Raw genomic sequence first — 17,913 nt, forward strand, 5'->3', positions numbered from 1 at the left:
TCGGAGATGGATGTGGGTGATGTCCTTAGGTTAGTTAGGTTTAAGTAGTTCTAAGTTCTAGGGGACTGATGACCTCAGAAGTTAAGTCACATAGTGCTCGGAGCCATTTGAACCAATACTTTACTAAGCGCTACGGTCGCAGGTTCGAATCCTGCCTCGGGGATGGATGTTTATGATGTCCTTAGGTTAGTTAGGTTTAAGTAGTTCTAAGTTCTAGGGGACTGATGACCTCAGATTTTAAGTCCCATAGTGCTCGGAGCAATTTGAACCAATACTTTACTAAGCGCTACGGTCGCAGGTTCGAATCCTGCCTCGGAGATGGATGTGGGTGATGTCCTTAGGTTATTTAGGTTTAAGTAGTTCTAAGTTCTAGGGACCTCAGAAGTTAAGTCCCATAGTGCCCAGAGCCATTTGAGCCAATACCTTAAAACACCAGATTCGCGAGGTCCTCACTCACGGCTCTGCCAAGACCTCGCGCGTTCCTCTCCGTGCAGCGACTGACCTCTCCAACCCCTTCACGCCCAGCCTGCAGTTACAGAGACCTCAGCCACCGCGCCATTCCAGCCCCTGGCGGAGGGGTGAAGTGGACTGCGGTAGTCGCCGTGAGATTGCGGACCACTGCGACTGCGGCGAGGACGTAGCCTCTCCGTCGTTTCTAGGTCCCCGGTTAACATAATATAACATAACTAGACAGTACAGTGAAATATTTTGAGGAGCGATCAGTAAACATGTATTATGCGACCGTGAGCAGCTGCTTACAGCGGTCAACTAAGTGCTTACTCGCGAGTTGCAACTGATCGTTCAAAATGTTACCATCTCTCTTAGTACGACGTTTATATGTTTCAAGTTCTTCTGGTAAAGCTAATTTCCAGCCTTTTATTTCCTTACGTAAAATTACAGTTTCTTACAATGATCTGAAATTAGTAAATGTTCAGCAAAAGAAGAATTATGAATATTTCCCCCTTTTTTCACGCAATAGGTGCAACCAGTCTGCCCTATATAACAGCTAGGGCAGTCTTTTCATACGATTTTATAGACGCCTAAATTTGTAAAGGATCTCGTTCAGCACTGAATTTTTCTTCAAAATATTTTTATTAGAAGGTAGCTTTACAATCGTATTTTCTAGTCGGAAGACGGCAAGTCTTGTAGGACATATTACCTAAGAATGGTGTAGAAATGAACTTGCCACTTCCCTTTTCATTACTCTTAAGTTTGTCGTACCCGAAGATTATACAGGGTGAGTCACCTAACATTACCGCTGGGTATATTTCGTAAACCACATCAAATACTGACGAATCGATTCCACAGACCGAACGTGAGGAGAGGGGCTAGTGTAATTGGTTAATACAAACCATACAAAAATGCACGGAAGTATGTTTTTTAACACAAACCTACGTTTTTTTTAAATGGAACCCCGTTAGTTTTGTTAGCACATTTGAGCATATAAACAAATACGTAATCAGTGCCGTTTGGTGCATTGTAAAATGTTAATTACATCCGGAGATATTGTAACCTGAAGTTGACGCTTGAGTACCATTCCTCCGCTGTTCGATCGTGTGTATCGGAGAGCACCGAATTACGTAGGGGTCCCAAGGGAACGGTGATGGACCTTAGGTACAGAAGAGACTGGAACAGCACATTACGTCCACATGCTAACACCTTTTTATTGGTCTTTTTCAGTGACGCACATGTACATTACCATGAGGGGTGAGGTACACGTACACACATGGTTTCCGTTTTCAATTTCGGAGTGGAATAGAGTGTGTCAGGCCAATAGATGTTCAATGTGGTGGCCATCATTTGCTGCACACAATTGCAATCTCTGGCGTAATGAATGTCGTACACGCCGCAGTACATCTGGTGTAATGTCGCTGCAGGCTGCCACAATACGTTGTTTCATATCCTCTGGGGTTGTAGGCACATCACGGTACACATTCTCCTTTAACGTACCCCACAGAAAGGAGTCCAGAGGTGTAAGATCAGGAGAACGGACTGGCCAATTTATGCGTCCTCCACGTCCTATGAAACGCCCGTCGAACATCCCGTCAAGGGTCAGCCTAGTGTTAATTGCGGAATGTGAAGGTGCACCATCATGCTGATACCGCATACGTCGACGCGTTTCCAGTGGGACATTTTCGAACAACGTTGGCAGATCATTCTGTAGAAAAGCGATGTATGTTGCAGCTGTTTGGGTCCCTGCAATGAAGTAAGGACCAATGTGGTGGTCTCCAATGATTCCGCACCATACATTTACAGCCCACGGTCGCTGTCGCTGTACTTGTCTGAGCCAGCGAGGATTGTCCACGAACCAGTAATGCATGTTCCGTAGATTCACTGCCCCGTGGTCTGTGAAACCCGCTTCATCGGTAAACAGGTAGAACTGCAACGCATTCTCTGTTAATGCCCATTGACAGAATTGCACTCGATGATTAAAGTCATCACCATGTAATCGCTTATGTAGCGACACATGAAACGGGTGAAAGCGGTGACGATGCAGTATGCGCATGACACTACTTTGACTCAGTCCACCGGCTCTCGCAATGTCCCGTGTACTCATGTGTGGGTTCATGGCAACAGCAGCTAACACATCAACTGCACCCGCTTCTCCTGTGATGGGCCTGTTAAGGACCCGTTTGCGTGCTACGACCATACTTGTTGCATACAGTTGGCGGTAGATGTTTTGCAATGTGTGGCACGTTGGATGCTCTCTGTCCGGGTACGGTTCTGCATACACCCGGCAGGCTTCAGCTGCATTTCGTCGACACTCGCCATAGATGAGTCTCATCTCCGCCTTTTCAGAGTTCGAATACACCATGGTCACAGTTCCTACAACACTATACTATCACAGACGTCTGGTAACACGGTGTACTACAGTTGGTCTGCGTGCGGAGACGAATGCAGAATAACAATAGCAACAAGCGCTACATGCGGACACTGCGACAGCTAGACCAAACCACAACAATGCACTACAGGCACACTCGTAAACACGGTCGTCATCGTAAACATGTCCCTGCAGATGCTGCTCGCCGACCGTGGCCCGTGTTTGTTGCAACACGCAACTGAACGTCGGAGGTTTCAAGCGTCAGCTGTAGGTTACAATATCTCCGGATGTAATTAACATTTTACAATGCAACAAACGGCACTGATTACGTATTTGTTTATATGTTCAGATGTGCTAACAAAACTAACGTGGTTCCATTTAAAAAAACGTAGGTTTGTGTTAAAAAAACATACCTCCGTGCATTTTTGTATGGTTTGTATTAAACAATTACACTAGCCCCTCTCCTCACGTTCGGTCTGTGGAACCGGTTCGTCAGTATTTGATGTGGTTTATGAAATATATCCAACAGTAACGTTAGGTGACTCACCCTATATATTATGAAAACCAATACAGTCATTTGGAGCTTTGTAAGAAATGTTATGTAGCGACAAACCGGTTTTCGGTGTGTTACGCTATCATAACGCAACAGTAAACTTGATGCAAAATATCACGAAATTATTTTATCCAAGTACCGACCTGGAAGAGCAGCTGAACGGAATGGACAGTGTCTTGAAAGGAGGATATAAGATGGACATCAACAAAAGCAAAACGAAGATAATGGAATGTAGTCGAATTAAGTCGGGTGATGCTGAGGGAGTTAGATTAGGAAATGAGACACTTAAAGTAGGAAAGGAGTTTAGCAATTTAGGGATCAAAATAACTGATGGTCAAAGTAGAGCGGATATAAAATGTAGACTGGCAATGCAAGGAAAGCGTTTCTGAAGAAGAGAAATTTGTTAACATCGAGTATAGATTTAAGTGTCAGGAAGTCGTTTCTGAAAGTATTTGTGTGGAGTGTAGCCATGTATGGAAGTGAAACGTGGACGATAAATAGTTTAGACAAAAAGAGAATAGAAGCTTCCGAAATGTGCTGCTACAGATGAATGCTGAAGGTTAGACGGGTAGATTTCGTAACTAATGAAGAGGTACTGAATAGAGTTGGGGAGAAGAGAAATTTGTGGCACAACTTGACTAGAAGAAGGGATCGGATGGTAGGACATATTCCGAGGCATCAAGGGACCACCAATTTAGTCTTGGAGGGCACCAAGAGATGAACACACTAAACAGATTCAGAAGGATGCAGGTTGCAGTAGGTACTGGGAGATGAAGAACCTTGCACAGGATAGAGTAGCATGGAGAGCTGCATCAAACCAGTCCCTGGACTGAAGACCACAACAAACCGACGGAGCATTCAATTAAAGCAATAAAAGTTACTGAACACGGTGAACTTAAGTTGCCAATGTGAGTGGTCTTTATAGTTATTTAGTTTCATAGCATATAATTTGTATGAGACTTATTGTTGATGAAATCTTCAGGTGTTATGAGGCCAGTCATGGCGTAATGTTTTTGCAACGTTTCGCCGAGTTTACTACTCGTCATCATCAGGCAAAGATGATTATTTTGTGCTAATAAATAGATATGAAATATTACTTTCTATTTTCTTTGAAAAGGACACTGACAACCTCCGAGCTCGTACTCCGTTCTTAATAACCTCGTCGTCGACGGGACGTTAAGTCCAAACTTCCCCCGCACTGTAAGTGAACAAGTGGGGCGCCGCGGCGGGTGCAGGTGCTCGCCGTTGCTGCTCGTTTCCAAAGCGATTTTTTCATCCGCGCTGATGAGAGACGCTTTTACGGCCATCATAAAGCCGGCTGCAGTTTGCAGTTAGCTTAACATCCTGCCCACCGCGACCGGGCGTCTCCGCGGGTGGCGCGGCGGCAGCGGGAATTCGGTTAGTTAGCGACCTGCGCTAACAGCTCCGGCAGAAGGAACGGCAACTAGCGGGCCACGTCAGCCGGCGTTAAGGCGGGAGCAAACGAAGCCACGAGACCGCACTTACAATATCAGAACTGCTGTACGCCGCAGGAACGCGGTTCAGCTCGTAATTGAGCCATTGGGTTCAAAAATGGCTCTGAGCACTATGGGACTTAATTTCTGAGGTAATCAGTCTCCTAGAACTTAGAACTACTTAAACCTAACTAACCTAAGGACATCACACGCACCCCTGCTCGAGGCAGGATTCGAACCTGCGACCGTAGCGGTCGCGCGGTTCCAGACTTTAGCGCCTAGAACCGCCCGTACAACACGGCCGGCGAGCCGTTGGGATTTCTGGTTTACGCACTTTGCGCGTACCATTTTTAGCTAATGTCAGAACGGCAGCCTTAAAAACACGTAATACTGGAGATATTACTTTTCCATTCCCAAATTTCTTCACTGTCTCACCATCTTGGAGATAACAATAACTGATAACAATGATATTATATTGGTTTAGGGATCTGGAACGTACTGGAGGGTTGCTGAATGTCAAGAGAAACTTTTAAAAACATTTATCTGACATCAGTAGTCCAAACAAGAATCAAACAATGCTGCACAGCTGTATCGTATTACCAAATTCTTAGCAAAAACATTAATTCTCGAAAATATTGTCGATACAAGTAAATTATCTTTTAAGTTTTTTGTAGAATTGCAGTTAATAAAATTATAACTTCATCAAATAAAAACCTGCATATACTATTAACTCTCTTACTAGTATAAGTAGGCTGTTTAGGTTTTTATGTTGGTAACGTCACGTAGCGCTCTGTATGAAAATCACTGGTTGTGCTGTGTGCAGTCTGTGGCTCATTGGCATTGTTGGAATATTCGCTATTGTAGTGTGGGGCAGGTGGATGTAAACAGCGCGTAGCGTGACGCAGTTGAAGGTGAGCCGCAAGCAGTGGTGGATGTGGGGAGAGAGATGGTAGAATTTTGAGAGCGGACGATCTGGACGTGTGTCCGTCAGAAAGAGTAAATTTGTAAGACTGTATGTCACGAATTGATATATATATATATATATATATATATATATATATATATATATATATATATATAATGACTTTTGAACACTATTAAGGTAAATACATTGTTTGTTCTCTATCAAAATCTTTCATTTGCTAACTATGCCTATCAGTAGTTAGTGCCTTCAGTAGTTAGAATCCTTTATTGACCTGGCAGTACTGGCGCTCGCTGTATTGCACTAGTTCGAGTAACGAAGATTTTTGTGAGGTAAGTGATTCATGAATCGTATAGATTATTGTTAGTCAGGGCCATTCTTTTGTGGGGATTATTGAAAGTCAGATTGCGTTGCGCTAAAGATATTGTGTGTCAGTTTAGTGACGATCAGAATAACTAAAAAGAGAAATGTCTGAGTACGTTCAGTTTGAAAATCAAATGACGTAAAAGATTTACCAGCACTGTAATTCATTATTTTTCTAAGTGGACGTTGCTCTAGGCTTTCACAAATCACACTTAGTTCTGAGCAACTACACCCTAACACACTAGTCATACGCTGTAGCGCGAAGGGAACTGGTATAGGCATGTGTATTTAAATACAGAGACATGTAAACAGGCAGAATACGGCGCTGCGGTTGGCGACTTTTATACAGAGGGGTCCAAAAGAAATGTATCCACTGTTTAAAAGTCCATAACTTGCAAACTAATTGACGGAATTGTCTCATTTTTGGTGAAAGTGTAGCTTAAAGTCCAACTTAAAGATATGACTGTAGGTGTTCGAAATGGTGACCATGAACATCCACACACAAACCATGCTGGCGAACTGCAACACGAGCTACTGACTGCAACGTGTTCAGTTGGATATTTGCACATGAATGTACGATGGATTCTCGAAGTTCATCCAGTGTCGGTGGATTTTGTCGATAAACGACGTCCTTTGGTGTTCCCCACAGGTAAAAGTCCAGAGGAGTTAGGTCTGGGGAACGTGGTGGATACTCCACAGCACTTCTACGGCCTATCCGTCTTCCTGGTAGATTTTCGTCGAGATACGCCATAACACGGTTTTCCGTCTCCATACAAGTCTCGGATGACTGGTAAAATGGGTGTCTGAAGCTTCTGGAGGTACATCTCACCGGTAACTGTGCCGTGAAAGAAGAATGGCCCAGTCAAGTCCCGGTAAGACAACCCCCACCACAGATTAAGTCCAGGCAAATTCACGACTTTGTCTACATGGACGTTCGGATTTTTGGCGGCCCAATAGATGCAATTGTGGCGATTTACTGTACCATTGAGTTTGAACTGTGCCTCATCAGATCACACAATCATCTCTGCAAACTCTTCATCGTTGCGCACCATGTTAGTAAACCACTCACAGTACTCCATTCTACGATCTGGGTCATCCTCATTCATTGCGTGTAGCAATCGTGGGCTGTAGCATTTCCACTTCGCTGTCTTCAAAATTCGCCAAACACTTGAGCGACTCACTCCAGTTTCACGGACACACTGTCTCACAGACGTCTGTGGTGAGCGAGTAAATTGTTGTAACACATGACGGGAGTTAGCTGGACTTGTTACAGGTCGTCCAGATCGTTGTTCGTGTACATCATTAACACACAGCCTTCGGCTTCAAATTTGTCTCGAATGCGACGAATCGTTAAACGTGTCGGTGGCTCTGTTTGATACTCATTTCGCCATTGCCGTTGAACCTCATTAATGTTTTCGTACTTAAAATACCACTTCATAACTGACTTCCTTTCATCGAATGTAAGCCTTGCGCCAGTCATATTTACTCGAGTAACTAGGTGCAACTAAGAACAAAACACCGACCATCTGGCGACTGTCATCTGACGAAACAAAACAACGCAATACAATTCTTGTGTGGCGATTGCCGGAACTACAAAGTATTACACTACCAAAGATGAGACAACTCCGTCATTTAGTTTGCCAGTTATGGACTTTTAAATAGAGGATACATTTTTTGGACCCCTCTGTATACAAGTAAGACAAGTGTCTGACGCAGTTGTTAGATCAGTTACTGCTGCTACGATGGTAGGTTATCGAGATTTAAGTGAGTCTAAACGTGGCGCTATAGTCGGCGCACGAGCGATGGAACACAGCATCTCCGAGACAGCGATGAAGTGGCGATTTTCCCGTACGACCACTTCGTGAGTGTACCGTGAATATCAGGAATCCGGTAAAACATCAAATCTGCGACATCACTGCGCCCGGAAAAAAGATCCTGCAACAACGGGACCAACGAGAACTGAAGAGAATCGTTCAGCGTGACAGAAATGCAACCCTTCCGCAAATTCTTTCTGATTTCAGTGCTGGGCCATCAACAAACGTCAGCGTGCGAACCATTCAACGAAACATCATCGATATGGGCTTTGGAGCCGAAGGCCCAGTCATGTACCCTTGATGACTGCACGACACAAAGCTTTATTCCTAGCCTAGGCCCGTCAACACCGACATTGGACTGTTGATGACTGAAGACACGTTGCCTTGTCGGCCGATTCTCGTTTCAAATTGTATCGAGCGGTATGGAGACAGCCTCATGAATCCATGGACCCTGCTTTTCAGTAGGCGACTGTTCAAGCTGGTGGAGACACTGTAATGGTGTGGGGATTGTGCAGTTGGAGTGATATATGACCCCTGATACGTCTAGATACGACTCTGACACGTGGCATGTACGCAAGCATCCTGTCTGATCACCTGCACCCATTCGTGTCCGTTGTGCATTCTCATGGCTTTGGGCAATTCCAGCAGAAGAATGCGACACCCCACAAAAAATGGCTCTGAGCACTATGGGACTCAACTGCTGAGGTCATTAGTCCCCTAGAACTTAGAACTAGTTAAACCTAACTAACCTAAGTACATCACAAACATCCATGCCCGAGGCAGGATTCGAACCTGCGACCGTAGCGGTCTTGCGGTTCCAGACTGCAGCGCCTTTAACCGCACGGCCACTTCGGCCGGCCTGACACGCCACACATCCAGAATTGCTACCGAGTGGTTCCAGGAACACTATTCTGAGTTTAAACACTTCCGCTGGCCACCAAGATCACCAGACGTAAACAGTACTGAACATTTCTTGGATGCCTCGCATTGCTGTTCAGAAGAGATCCCCACCCCTCGTACTCTTACAAGTTTATGGACAGTCCTGCAAGATTTATGGTGTCAGTTCCCTCCAGTACTACTTCAGAGCCGGCCGGAGTGGCCGTGTGGTTCTAGGCGCTACAATCTGGAGCCGAGCCAGCGCTACGGTCGCAGTTTCGAATCCTGCCTCGGGCATGGATGTGTGTGATGTCCTCAGGTTAATTAGGTTTAATTAGTTCTAAGATGTAGGCGACTCATGCCTCAGAAGTTAAGTCTCGTAGTGCTCAGAGCCATTTGAACCATTACTACTTCAGACATTAATGGAGTCCATGGCAGATGGTGTTGCGACACTTCTGCGTGTATGCGGATGCCCTACACGATATTAGGCAGGTATACCAGTTTCTTCGGCTCTTCAGTGAACAATGCGGCAGAAAATTTATAAAGCTTTTCTTATCACCATCAATCGTATACACCCATTTAAAAATCATACAAAATATACGGTCATCATTTAACACAAACCTGATAATTACAAGCATTTTAATTCTTAGGCACTACCCATCCCATTGAGCGATCTGTTCCTCAAAACGTCAGACAGCGTTACTCCCTTTCTGACTTCACATAGTGTATCAAATTACCCGTCGTCAGCTACAGTAGCGGGAGAGTCCAACTTCCTTGACTGTCATATTCGACCAGCATTGAACAGAACTGTAATACACTTCAATTATGTTCGCGAGCGCAATTACATGGCGAGAATGTCTCTTGACTGGTTACTAAATCTGCCGATTCTCCAATTTCATGTAATGTTTGTCTTAGCAGGAGCCTGAAAATCAGCAGCACGTTCCTCTGCCCAAGCTTGTGCCTTGTTAAACTACGCACTGTGATACAGGATACTCGAGCAGCAACTAGCGGATACAACTTCCACCTATGCACTGCCCGGCTCGCCACCAGCTGCAGAGTCCATCGCTCTCCTCTCTGCCGTGCGTCAGTGGCCAGCGGTGCCGTACTGCTCGGTTCGGTGCGACCACAGTTATTTACCTGCAGGCAGCCACGCCACGCTGGTACTCGCCGCTCTGGCCGCGTATCCACTCTCCAACTCTGCTCCCTCTGCTCCCTCTTTACAACACTCAGATACCGATTATACAAACCAGCTGCTTAGCTTGCGTCTCTGAAAAACAACCGACGAACTACGGCTCGACGCTTATCTAGCAAGATCGATACTTGGAGAATGCTCAAACTGTTACTCCCTTGGTCTCGCGGTTCTAGGCGCGCAGTCCGGAACCGTGCGACTGCTGCGGTCGCAGGTTCGAATCCTGCCTCGGGCATGGATGTGTGTGATGTCCTTAGGTTAGTTAGATTTAAGTAGTTCCAAGTTGTAGGGGACTGCTGACCACAGCAGTTGAGTCCCATAGTGCTCAGAGCCATTTGAACCATTTTGTTACTCCCTTTTAGGATTATTTATTTTTGTTTTTAGTGAATTCAAATTTCACCAAACACGTTAAACCATATTCAGTGGTACGTAGAATAAATTGAGGAAATAATTATATTAATAAAGTATATACAGGGTGTAAATTTTAAGCTGACAAACTAGAATAACTCGAAAAATAAGCTTTACACGAAAAAAATGTGTAGACTTAGGTTTAGGTTAGTGGTGTTTAACGTCCCGTCGACAACGAGGTCATTAGAGACGGAGCGCAAGCTCGGGTTAGGGAAGGATGGGGAAGGAAATCGGCCGTGCCCTTTCAAAGGAACCATCCCGGCATTTGCCTGAATCGATTTAGGGAAATCACGGAAAACCTAAATCAGGATGGCTGGAGGCGGGATTGAACCGTCGTCCTCCCGAATGCGAGTCCAGTGTGCTAACCACTGCGCCACCTCGCTCGGTGTGTAGACTCCAAAGTTGATTATTTGCAAGGGGGACATCTGCTGGTGCTAAAATTAGCCCGCCATCCCATCCCCATGGGGGTAAGGGGGCGGGCCCCCATTTTTTATTGCAGAATTAGACTCTACATAAAAAAAACTGTGTACATTTTGTCTTAAACAAATGTTTTGGTTCTCGGTAGTTTGCGCTCTAATTCAAGAAACTCGTTGTTCTAGTTTTTTCGTGGAAAATGGTTACGGATAAATAAAAATATACTTATTTACTTCGTAGGATGTTCGGTTTGTTAGTTAGCTAGTCAGGTCATTTGTTTGATAATTAAAAGTCGTGTGCCTTCATGACCACGAAACAAACAAAACTTATCCGAATCTGCGGAAAAAATTAATATTTGGGTCAACATTTGTTAAACTCTAATTCCTCTCTCTCAACTCCGCCCCCCCTCCCCCCATGGAGAGAGTGGGAGAGTTTTAGTTTTTGCTAATCAAAATTTACGAAGTAAATAAATAATTTTTATTTATCCATAAACGTTTTCCATGCAAAAATGAGAACATGGATTTTCTTGAATTACAGCGCCAATTACCAAGAATCAGAACAAATGTTTAAGACAAAGCCCAAGGGGCTGGGGTGGCGGGCTAATTGTAGCGTCAGCAGATGTCCCCCTCGAAAATAATCAACTTTGGATTCTACACATTTTTTCGTGTGAAGCTTATTTTTCGATTTATTCTGGTCTGTCAGCTTTATATTTTACACCCTGTATTTATACAGGGTGATTTCGCAAGTGGAAACAAATTGCAGAGAACGATCGACGAGAGATACTCATTTGAGACATAGCAAATGTCTATTCCGAAAAGATGTCAACAAAGACCTTACATACCGTTCTGTTCTCGTAAAATGTGAGACATTTTGCACCATCTCAGCAGTTACCTATGGCCTCTAGAGAAAACGTATCTCAGTACAAAATTTAATTACAAAACGAAAAAAAAGCATTTTAATGTTCTCTTTGTATGTTTTTCTTTAACAGTTCAGAAACTATGGCCTCTATCGAAAACGTTTCTTAACTTAAAATTTAACTACATTAAATTTACTACAAAAAGATCCTGTTCATTGTTTTATTTAGAGCTAATAGTTCGTGCATAGTGAGCGAGAAAATACGAAAATCTTCCGTGTGGCTTTTGTAGGCATTGCAGGCTGCATAAAACCCAACGTTAGGGGCAGCTGGGTCACTCAGTGTCTGTCGGAGAAGTCTGACAGAGAAGAAACCACATATCTGCAAAGGTTTATGTTCTACTTATGTATCCTAATACCCGTAACTTCTCCCTTAAATAAACAATCCCTTTTTTTTTCTTACAGGTATAATCGTAAATACTCAAAGGTGTTGTTTCACTGCGATGGTGTTTTCGTTGTTGCGCATTGCTAGAATTATAAATGGGGTAACACACAATCCTGTTTGTTGTGATGACAAGCGAACAACACTCGTATATTTCTACCTCGGAGCTCAAACCATTGCTAATGCAGGTTAATTTCAGGGTAAAGATTCATAAGGAAAAGAAGGCACTTTTCTGGGACTTCAGTCTCCACTAAATTCAGTTGTGAAACACTGATAACTTATTAGCTCTCAAGCGTAAATATATGACATAATGCTCAATGATGAAGTTTCATGTCTGGTACATGTGTTCAGCAGTATCAGAGATTTGTCCTTTACTGTAGCGCATTCCGAGCGGTTCTAGGTGGTACAGTCTGGAACCGCGCGACCGCTACGGTCGCAGGTTCAAATCCTGTCTCGGGCAATGGATGTGTGTGATGTCCTTAGGTTAGTTAGGTTTAAGTAGTTCTAAGTTCTAGGGGACTGATGACCTCAGAAGTTAAGTCCCATAGCGCTCAAAGCCATTTGAACCATTTGTATCGCATTTTTACTGGTGACGGATGCTATGAGCTTCCAGGCCGATACCACTTCTGCTTACAAGGGGAGGCCGCCAATTGTGAAATTCAGATTCGATGCATACTGCGCATAATAAAAGCTCATGGCCAGAGGTGTAATGTGGCAAAGCACCAAGATGCAATTCTGAGCCGTTGTCGAGAAAATCGACAGTTAAAAGAAACCGTTGCCGTGAAATACTCTCTACGATTGATGATCTTCTACAGCGTCGTGGCGCAGTAGTAAGCGCTTGGGTTCGTTATCCGAAGGTCGCCGGATCGAATCTCGCGCCATGCAACCTTATTTTTTTTAGTATTAATTCCCGGCAATCAGTTGCAACAATTATGCATATAATAAGTTGTTGAAAGTCGGTTGTCGTGGAAAAACTGGCGACTACGAACATCATTATGTTTTCCGCAAACAAAGTTGTATTTCACGAATGTTATTAATTGTCTTCATAATGTTAACCACGTATAGTTAACGGAAGACGTAGAAACGATATTCCGAAACGAATACGTATAGCGTAAGTCAAACGTTCGAATTAGAATAGAGACCCCACGAACACAAATTTGGTGTGGCAGGTATGAAATATAAACTCCGTTACTCGCTCGTTACACTTGAAGGAGCCGGCCGAAGTGGCCGTGCGGTTAAAGGCGCTGCAGTCTGGAACCGCAAGACCGCTACGGTCGCAGGTTCGAATCCTGCCTCGGGCATGGATGTTTGTGATGTCCTTAGGTTAGTTGGGTTTAACTAGTTCTAAGTTCTAGGGGACTAATGACCTCAGCAGTTGAGTCCCATAGTGCTCAGAGCCATTTTTTGAACACTTGAAGGACAGATGTTGAATGGGCCGAAACGAGCCACCGCATAACAGCGTAGTTGCCTGCTAACTTCGAAAGAAGGTAGACGCGGTCCCTAGCGCAGCTGATAACATCGTCGAAAATCAGTGCGGACGGGAGAGCTTTCGGTACACCCTGTTAAAAAAAACGGAAAAATGGAGGCGGTACAACTGGAGAGCGATCCGCCTTCACCAACATGCATAAGCAATTCATTAATAGTTTATATATATATATATATATATATATATATATATATATATATATATATATATATATATATATATATATATATATATTTGAATTACAAAAACTAATAATAAAAAAAATTGCATGGCGCGAGATTCGATCCGGTGTCCTTCGAATTACGAACCCGAGCGCTTACCGCTGCGCCACGACGCTGCAGAAAAATTATTAATCGTAGAGAGTATTTCACCGCAACGGTTTCTTTTAACTGTCGATTTTCTCGACAACGGCTGAAAAGTGCATCTTGGTGCTTTGCCACATTACACCTCTGGCCATGAGCTTTTATTATGCGCAGTATGAATCGAATCTGAATTTCACAATTGGCGGCCTCCCCTTGTTAGTGTCATTTAATAAATGGGCAGAATAATTTACCGAGCAGTAATGCAAATGACTTGGTTTCTACTGGAAATAACAGTTTCGTAGCAACAGCAGCTCATTTCTTTATTTTTTTTTTTTTTTCAAGGTAGCAGGCCCATCCTCCAGATTTCGTTCTCGGTCAGATCAACAACATAAAATGTTCCCTGTTCACAGTAAAGGAGCCGGAGTGCAGGATGCTGGATTGATTGATCTGGAAGGAAATGAAAACTTGAGTATGGGGCTGCGATCCAGAAATTGGCAACGAACAAAGAAATAACCGAGTAGACAACTGGAACTGTAATGACACGTGGAGAAAACGTTTTCTGCATTACTTTGCCCACCTCTGCGTGCTGTGTTACATTGAACGAGGGGCGCACCCGAGAGCATCTCGAAAAATTTCATTTGATGTTCTTCCTCATCCATCCTACAGCCGCCGCCTGGAGTGGTCTAGCGGTTCTAGGCGCTACAGTCTGGAACCGCGTGACCGCTACGTTCGCAGGTTCGAATCCTGCCTCGGGCATGGATGTGTGTGATGTCCTTAGGTTAGTTAGGTTTAAGTAGTTCTAAGTTCCAGGGGACTGATGACCTCAGAAGTTAAGTCCCATAGTGCCCAGAGCCATTTGAACCATCCTACAGCCCGGATCTCGCACCTTCCGCCTTCCACCTGTTTGGGTAGGTCATGTTCGGACCCAGCTCCTGATCAGATCTCATTGTCTTGCCTCTGACCAAGTTCCTCTATTGTCAACATGGCCCCTCACAGTACATTGTCAAGGTGAGGCATGTTTTGGGGGAGGAGTGTGGTATCACAATGCATACACCACAGTGCCTGCTGCCATGTGGGCTTAGTCACATGTCACTCAGCCTACTGCTGGCCAACCCCAGCTCATGTGCAGGGCCGCCCGGGTGGACAGTTCAGGAGCAGCTTATACTCATATCTATCTACACAGTAATATAGTTACTCCTAGCCAGGTTACCCACGCCAAATAGCTACATGACAATAGTGCACCAACCACGCTGTGCCATGCAGTCATAGACTCACCGGAAGTGGGTATACCCCCGTGCTGCCAGGGCTTTATTACTTACTGCATGTGGCACCTCACTCAGCAATCTCATCTTGGATTTAGTTGTTACTGATACCTTGTTGCAGCACCATTTGGTTTTCTCTCTTGTGGACTAGTAACTATGCCTGGAACTGGACTGTCAACTGTGCCTGGAACTGGACTATTCAGGTACTTCTACTCAGAACTCAAGTCATGAGGTTCAGCCATGGACTTCGCTTCTCACTGCCCCAGTACCAGTGCTAGGTCAGTTATTTAAGTGTTGTTGTATTCTGTTTTTCTGTCTTTACTTGAAGAGGAAGGGTGCAGTCTGCGGGAAGCAGTACGCGGATGATGGGAACGATATTAATGCAGCAAGACGTTGACTCCGACGTCGACCAGTAGAGTGGTGCCTTGCTGGGACACAGGCCCTCCCAGTGAAATGGCGTAAGACCGTCCCTCTGAACTGACATTATGCTGAAAAATGGGGTTTTGTAGCCAAAAGTGTTGGGAATAATATGGTGTATTGGAATCCCGAATAAAGGCAACCTACTCTCAGAAAAAAATGAGTTGCTTTATTTATTGAAGGCCTGTCGTATTTGTTCGCTATTCATTTCGCGGTTTCGTTCCGCTCAACACAGCCGTCATGCTGCAACACGAAATTGAAACTACGTCTTTAATTACTTTTTATTTAAACATTGACCTACAGAATTTTCCCTGACAAAGACAACTCAAACTTAACCTATTCATTTATTACCGACAACATACAAGACCAACGCAATGTGACTGCTATGCAGTGACAACATAACTTCCAATAATTAACCTAAAAGAATGGGCCTGAATTGCAAGAAATCCAAACAATAACAAAAATCCAAAAATATGAAATTAAAGAAATATGAAATATGTAACTGCCTCCAACTCCCTTAACTGTCTAAACTCATTTCGATCACGAACCACATTTTTTTTTTGTATGTCACTTACCTCACAGAAAATCTTCGTAAGACGAACTATAGCAATTACAAAAAGCAGCACCTACTGCCAGCTAAATAAAAAGATTCTAACTACTGTAGACTCTAATTACTAGGAGGCATGTGGTTACCAAAAGAAAGATTTTGTTGAAGAGCAAACAATGTATTTGGAAAATTTTACCTTACTCATGTGACATCTAGTCCCAAAAAATTATAAAGTTATCAATAATTCCACAACCCAAACATTACCAACAATATCTATCCTCATTTCACGTTTCCTTGCGTCTCACTTTACAATGCTTGTCCTACCAACACAGAGTCTCCACTAAGAAGCATATGTCCACACACTTCTCTATGCACTCGGTAAATGCTAGTCCGTCCAACCACGGAATCTGTTGCCGAGGGCGCAGAGTGCTGTCAGTGATATTAACACGATCTGTAGCGCTGCCAACATACAAACAGGCTACTTAAAAAATCTTCACTTTTGACAGGAAAGAAGCTGGAAGGCAGTATGACGACTTGACTGATCTGAAAGGGATCGAAAGACTGAGGATAGGGCTGCGGCCTCGAAATAAGTAGCGAACAAATAAATAACAGAATAAGCAACTGAAGCCGTGGAACTGAAAAATAAAAACAATTTTGCATTACTCTGCATACCTCTGTGTGCTGTGCTACATTGCAGTAATGTTCCAACGGCTGCTATAAATATGCGACCGACGGAGTTTAGTGGAAGGAAATGAACTTCCCTGTCGGAGAGTTGTGGCCATCAAGTAATGCATGATACTTGCTTGTTGACAAAGTTCATTCATGTTCCCGAAATATTGTCTGCGGAACAATACACTACTGCCACAGTATATGCTTGTGTCTCCAGTAGCCGTTTATTTATTTTGCCTAGTGCTACCGGTTTTGGTACACAGTACCATCCTCAGACCATCCCCCGATTCGCAGTCGTCACGCTCTCTTCCCAAATAGGTGTGTCAAATAGGTCATTCACTCTTTGTAGTATAACAGCTAAAGGAACTGAAGTACGCGAAAAAGAACAAGCAAGTTTATGATGTTCCTGAAAGCGTTGCGAAAATATAGATATCTCAACTGATAACAGCAATACTGTCTTTTGAATTTCAATATTTAGTTTAGTAATGGGAAAGTAACGAAAGGGAAGAAAAAATAATGTGTTCGTGCGACCCTTCCCGCGTCAATGGAACAACGACTCAAAAATATTTGACAACTGTGTCCCGCATGTGCCTCTTTCAGTCGTAAATTGTTTGGTCCCTGAATTCAGTACGCTGTGTTTTAATACTGCCGCATTAAACAGAAAGACCATTTCGAAAATACCTCCGTTCCGTCTGTCAGTCATATTTGCGTAACAAATTTACCTGACTCACCGAATCACGTTTTCCGGAATTCGAACTCGAATTAATTTTCTGTACTCCGTATTTCATCGCACTGCAGTAATTTGCCTTTATTTCCCGAGCTGCAGCGGCCAGGGTTCGTTAATTAAGGGCTGCTTTGGGAGCGCGACCGCAAACTAGTGGCGCGGGCCTCGCAGACAGCGATATGAGCAAACTAGGCGATGACCGACACACCTGGCGCGTATTTACGCTGTGGGCTGTTGGACGCGTGTAGACCGCTGCGTTCTGATGGGGCGATTTCGTCCGCTGAAATATTTCCCACGCTCCTCTCTCTAGGGAAAGTGAATACTTAACATACACACTGAAGGTGTAAATCACGCAACAATATCGTAAACTAATGCTAATTCATAACATTTGCAGCAGC

The sequence above is a fragment of the Schistocerca americana genome, chromosome 8 (assembly GCF_021461395.2).
Source record: "Schistocerca americana isolate TAMUIC-IGC-003095 chromosome 8, iqSchAmer2.1, whole genome shotgun sequence".
Lineage (NCBI taxonomy): Eukaryota > Metazoa > Arthropoda > Insecta > Orthoptera > Acrididae > Schistocerca > Schistocerca americana.